A 6,000-nucleotide genomic window follows, 5' to 3' on the forward strand; every position below is an offset into this window, starting at 1 on the left:
AATATCTATTCTTTACTCATTAAAATTCAAATTTCATAATATTTAGAAGTGGAGACAACTACTGTTGGTTGGGTGTGTGTAATGAGAGCACCCAAAGACATCGATAGTAGACTGGAAAACTTCAACAAGGAAATTATGATAAGAATGGCAACATCTACTTCTTTTAATATTTGTGAAGTTAAGGCAGTCTATGCAAAACTGACATTTCAACAGCTCTACCAGCTTTTGTCAAAGTGTTCTGCCAAACTTGTCTAAGTGTAGTCTTGCCAATCCCCAAGACTCCTTCATGGAATCCTCAAGATCAAAACTATTTTTGCAGTAATACTAAGACGTTATTTATCTGGCTCACTGTGTTATCATTTATACTCATGTGAATGAATCAAGACAGTGGCATCAAACTATTAATAATAATATATTAGTAGTTATGATAATACATGGGGCTTCCCTGGTGGCTCAGGTGGTAAAGAATCTGCCTGCAATGTGGGAGACCTGAGTTCAATCCCTGGGTTGGGAAGACCCCCTGGAGGAGGACATGGCAACCTACTCAGGTATTCTTGCCTGGAGAATCCCATGGACAGAGGAGCCTGGCAGGCTGCAGTCCATGGGGTTGCAAAGAGTTGGAGACAACTGAGTGACTAAGCACAGCACAATACATTATAATGCTCACTGATACATGCTCATTTTTAAATTTTATTTCTTCATTCATTTATTTTGCTTCACTGTGCAGTTTGGAGGATCTTAGTTCCCCAACTAGGGATCGAACCTGGCCAGGCATGCAGCAATAAAAGGGCAAAATACTAACCACTGGACTACTAGGGAATTCCACATACTCATTTTTTTTTTTCTAAATAAACCTTTACTTTGAAAATGTTCCTTAATTATTATATTTCAACCCTTGAGTTCTTAGTGTTATTATTATTCTTTCTGATGAAATGGTTCAGTTCAGTTCAGTTCAGTCACTCAGTCGTGTCCGGCTCTTTGCGACCCCATGAGTCGCAGCACGCCAGGCCTCCCTGTCCATCACCAACTCCCAGAGTTCACTCAGACTCACGTCCATCGAGTCAGTGATGCCATCCAGCCATCTCATCCTCTGTCGTCCCCTTCTCCCCCTGCCCCCAATCCCTCCCAGCATCAGAGTCTTTTCCAATGAGTCAACTCTTCGCATGAGGTGGCCAAAGTACTGGAGTTTCAGCTTTAGCATCATTCCTTCCAAAGAAATCCCAGGGCTGATCTCCTTCAGAATGGACTGGCTGGATCTCCTTGCAGTCCAAGGGACTCTCAAGAGTCTTCTCCAATACCACAGTTCAAAAGCATCAATTCTTCGGCGCTCAGCCTTCTTCACAGTCCAACTCTCACTTCCATACATGACCACAGGAAAAACCATGGCCTTGACTAGACGGACCTTTGTTGGCAAAGTAATGTCTCTGGTTTTGAATACGCTATCTAGGTTGGACATAACTTTCCTTCCAAGGAGTAAGCGTCTTTTAATTTCATGGCTGCAGTCACCATCTGTAGTGATGAAATGGTAAAGCTGTACAAATATATACACTATATATATATATATTAGATATATATTCTGCTATATGTATCAAAGTACAGTGGTTGCTTGGAGGGAAAGCTCTTATGCCCTTGTTTGAGTTGGAGTCATTTTTATCATCAAACACAAATTTAATAGGAAGAATGACTGATAGAAAAACTATGGTCAACGAGACTCGGATATTCGTGTACATTTTCTTGAAAATGAGCTGAGTAAGACAGTAACTTCAAAGAAGAGAGTATTGCTACCATTGATAAAATTCAAGTTTTATATCAATCAAAAATTTTATTTTAGAAAACTTTTATTGCCTCTATAGCTTTGGCAACTTCCCCAAACTGATAGAATTTTGTGATGATAAATTGGTGATGATATTAATAAGATGATTTTTCAAATATCACATAATGAATAGTATCAACACTTAGAAAATGTTCATAACTCAGTAAACCCAATATTTTCCAAATATACAATGTTACAAAATGATGTGTTGATAAAAGATCCCTTTAAAGTGTAAGGCCAAGGGGTTTTAATGTGACTACATAAAAAATGCTTATTGATATGATTTCACATGCCACATTGCAACTAACCTTTAAGAAACTATCACTTATTAAGACTTGATATAGTATCAAAGACAAATATCTATAATTATCTAAAAAAGCTTGTTAGAACTCTTTTTTCCTATCTTAACTAAGTATCTTTGAGAGGCTGGATTTTCTTCATATACTTAAGCCAAAACAATATATAGCAACAGACTGAATGCAGAGCAAATATAAGAATCTACCTGTCAGTGCCAATAGACATCTTTAGTAAAATTGTGGGATGCAAGATCAATGCATAAAATTTACTAGTGTTTCTATACACTGCAATGAACAATCTGAAAAGAAAATTTAGAAAATAATTCCATTTTCTTAATTGAACAATGCAAAGAAATAGAGGAATTGAGATATCCAGTCTGCATTTGTTTTGTAGCCTGTACCTTGATTTGAATTTGTTTGATTACTTTCTCATGATTAAATTCAGGTTAAATGTTGAGGGGCAAGAATTGTACATGGGTGATGTTGGATACTTCTCAGGGCATCATATCAAAAGACACACAGTGTAGCTTTGTCTCATTATTGGTGACCTGGCACTTTTTTCAGTACTTAATACATTTAATTTTTAAAACAATTTATGTTTGTAGGTTTCTTTTCTTTCATATGGATTCCAATACTTTGTGTGTAAGGACGCTGAGAGATTGTGTCTTGTCTAAGGTCAGCTAACTAGTAAATAGTAGAGCAGAGTTCTGAACTCAGTTGTCCTAGATTCTGCAAAATTAACCACTTCCTTGGGTCGGGGAGATACCCTGGAGAAGGGAATGGCTATCCATTCCATGTTCTTGCCTGGAGAATTCCATGGACAGAAGAGCCTGGCAGGCTACAGTCCATGGGTTGCAAGGAGTCGGACGTGACAGTGCAACTAACACGCACACGTGCGCACGCCACGCAACACACACACACACACACACACACACCTCTTTCCCAGGTTTTTCAACCCAGAACAAGCCATAAAAGAGCACAGTAGAGTGGATAAGTTTAAAAGTTGGGAGGAATCGAGAAAAAGAATGCCCATGCCTTCCTACTCCACTGTAGGCTTTAAAGTCTGGCTCAGACTCAAGCAAGCACAGACTGACTCTCAAAGTGTAAATGGAAGGGAAGTAAACTTTGCTTATGCTATCTGAGCATAAAACCATTTGTTAGCAGTTGAAATGAGTGTGAAATATGGGATCCACCCAAGATTTCATCCTGGAGCAGAAAAGAATGCAGTGCAGCTTTAATGAGTCATGGGTGAGCAAGAGCATAAGTGACTTCATTTAGTAAACTGGCTCCTTCCGTGTGGAAGTATTCCTTTCCAGTGTTTCCCCTCGGGTTAGTCTTACATTAAACTCTGGGAAACAATTTCCTCCTCCATCACTGCCAGACTGCCTCTGATCTTCAACTTTAATTTAGGAAGAGTTGTTTAATGGTTATTCTTCTCCTGGGCAACGTCCAGAATTGTGGGCTGAGCACAGTTTTGTGAGTTGCAAGCAGTGTGAACTGCAAACAGAACTCTTCCAGTTGTCAAATGGAAGATATTATCACAGACAACGTGGTATTTTTCAATAGTACCACCACCCAAATATTGCCCCTACAGTGGGAGCCAAACGCAGCTGTCTGAGCGTGGGCCAGGCATTTGTTGGGAACCCCATTCTGCTGTTCCTGGAATATGGACACGAAGTGAGACCTGGAATATGGACAGTGCCTGTCCACTCCCCCCTCCCTCCCCTGGTGCTAAATCTTTCAGCTGGGTCTTTCAGGCAGCACTCAGTGGCAGAGTTCTTTGTCTCTTTCGACTCAGTCCCATTCTGCCCCCTTTCTCGCTTCCTTTCTTCTCTCCCTTCCACATTGTTTCTAACATGAGCCAGCTCCTCCTCTTTGGCTTTACCTTCCACTTTCCAGCACTAGGCTTTCTCTTGAGACCTTGAGGAGACATGGTATTTCTGAGTGAGGTAGGATGGTCATCCACAGTGAGATTGGCTTTTCCTCTCTGGTTCCATTAGGACTGGGGGGCTTCCCTGGTGGCTCAGAGGTTAAAGCGTCTGCCTGCAATGTGGGAGACCTGGGTTCGATCCCTGGGTCGGGAAGATCCCCTGGAGAAGGAAATGGCAACCCACTCCAGTATTCTTGCCTGGAGAATCCCATGGACGGAGGAGCCTGGTGGGCTGCAGTCCATGGGGTCGCAAAGAGTGGGACACGACTGAGCAACTTCACTTTCACTTTCCATTAGGATTGGGCTTCCCTTGTGGCTCATCGTAAAGAATCCGCCTGCAATTCGGGAGACCTGGGTTCGATCCCTAGGTTGGGAAAATCCCCTGGAGAAGGCAAAGGCTACCCACTCCAGTATTCTGGCCTGGAGAAATGGACTACACCACAAAGAGTCGGACATGACTGAGCTTTCCATTAGGATTAAGTTTCACTCTGTCTCCCTCCAGCAGCCCTACACCTCCCTCTCAGCTCCTCCAGTCCCTCAATGTGCCCACACTATCTGCTTCCGGGCCTCTCAAAGTAGCAAATGGAGGAAGCCTGGCACACTGTTTGCATCACCATTTTGTAGAGGATTATAGGAGCACATGGAGAAGGCAATGGCAACCCACTCCAGTACTCTTGCCTGGAAAATCCCATGGACGGAGGAGCCTGGTGGGCTACAGTCCATGGGTCGCTAGGAGTCGGACACGACTGAGCGACTTCACTTTCACTTTTCATTTTCATGCATTGGAGAAGGAAATGGCAACCCACTCCAGTACTCTTGCCTGGAGAATCCCAGGGACAGAGGAGCCTGGTAGGCTGCTGTCTGTGGGGTCGCACAGAGCCGGACACGACTGAAGCGACTTAGCAGCAGCAGCAGCAGCAGCATGGGAGCACAGTCGATCTGGAAAAGTGTTTTCTCCTCCTAACCATCATATCAAATAGAGAAAAGCCTCCATTAAAGTGCCTCATGACTGCCTGAGGGTAGCCCCAGTAGAAAGGTGGAAAATGTTAAGTAACTGTAAGTATATCCAACTTATAAAATATTTATTAATCAAGGGGAGGAAAAGGAATATTAATCTATTCATGTGTTTAGGGAAAGGGACTAAAAATGTTAAATAGTCTAAAATTAAATAAACTGCATAAAATTGAATAACTGTTTTGTATTCTATTGAATGATGATCGATAACACAATGGGCTGCCATTTTAATGAGGAGGAAAATTGTGTATTCAAGTTATATAAAATGGCTATTAGTCAACAATTTTGCCATTATTTGACCATTTTAATGTAAGAAAATATCAGTTTCATGTGGTTCAGCCTAATATTGGTGTTTTAAAGGCATTTCTGATAGTATTTCTCTGCTGTCAATGCATGATAATGTATGTTAATCTAAATTTTTTCTTTTCTATTGTTTTCAGTTACTTTACCATGCCAGTAGACTGTGTTGGGTGCCTGGTGATATCAAAGGAGATTTGTATAATAAAAAAGTATGCTTAGACACATCTGGTTATGATTTGTGTTTCCTTTTCTCCAATTGCATAATTCAAGTTTATGCTGCATAATTCTTTCTTCTTTTATTCTATTCCATATGGTGGCAGAACAACTACCAAAAGATGAATACTTTCAGTACCTTTCATATCAAAGCTGCAGCTTTCACATTCTGTTCTATTGATACTGCATTTTGGCAGTGGATAAAGGGACACAGTTAAAATCTCTGCTCTTAATTGGGTTTTTTTTTTTTGGGGGGGGGGAGACTTTCTTTGAACTAGTGACCACCCGTGATTTTATAATTATCAAAAATTAACCAGCTCAGCATTTCTTGTAGGAAGTATTCACAATTCACTTCTTTGCTTTTAGAAGAAAAAAGAAAAGGAAAAAGAAAAGAAAAACTAAGGCGTATTAGAGAATTCCATTTTGTTTGGGAG

Source organism: Bos mutus, chromosome 7, assembly GCF_027580195.1.
Source record: "Bos mutus isolate GX-2022 chromosome 7, NWIPB_WYAK_1.1, whole genome shotgun sequence".
In the NCBI taxonomy this organism is placed as follows: Eukaryota; Metazoa; Chordata; class Mammalia; order Artiodactyla; family Bovidae; genus Bos; species Bos mutus.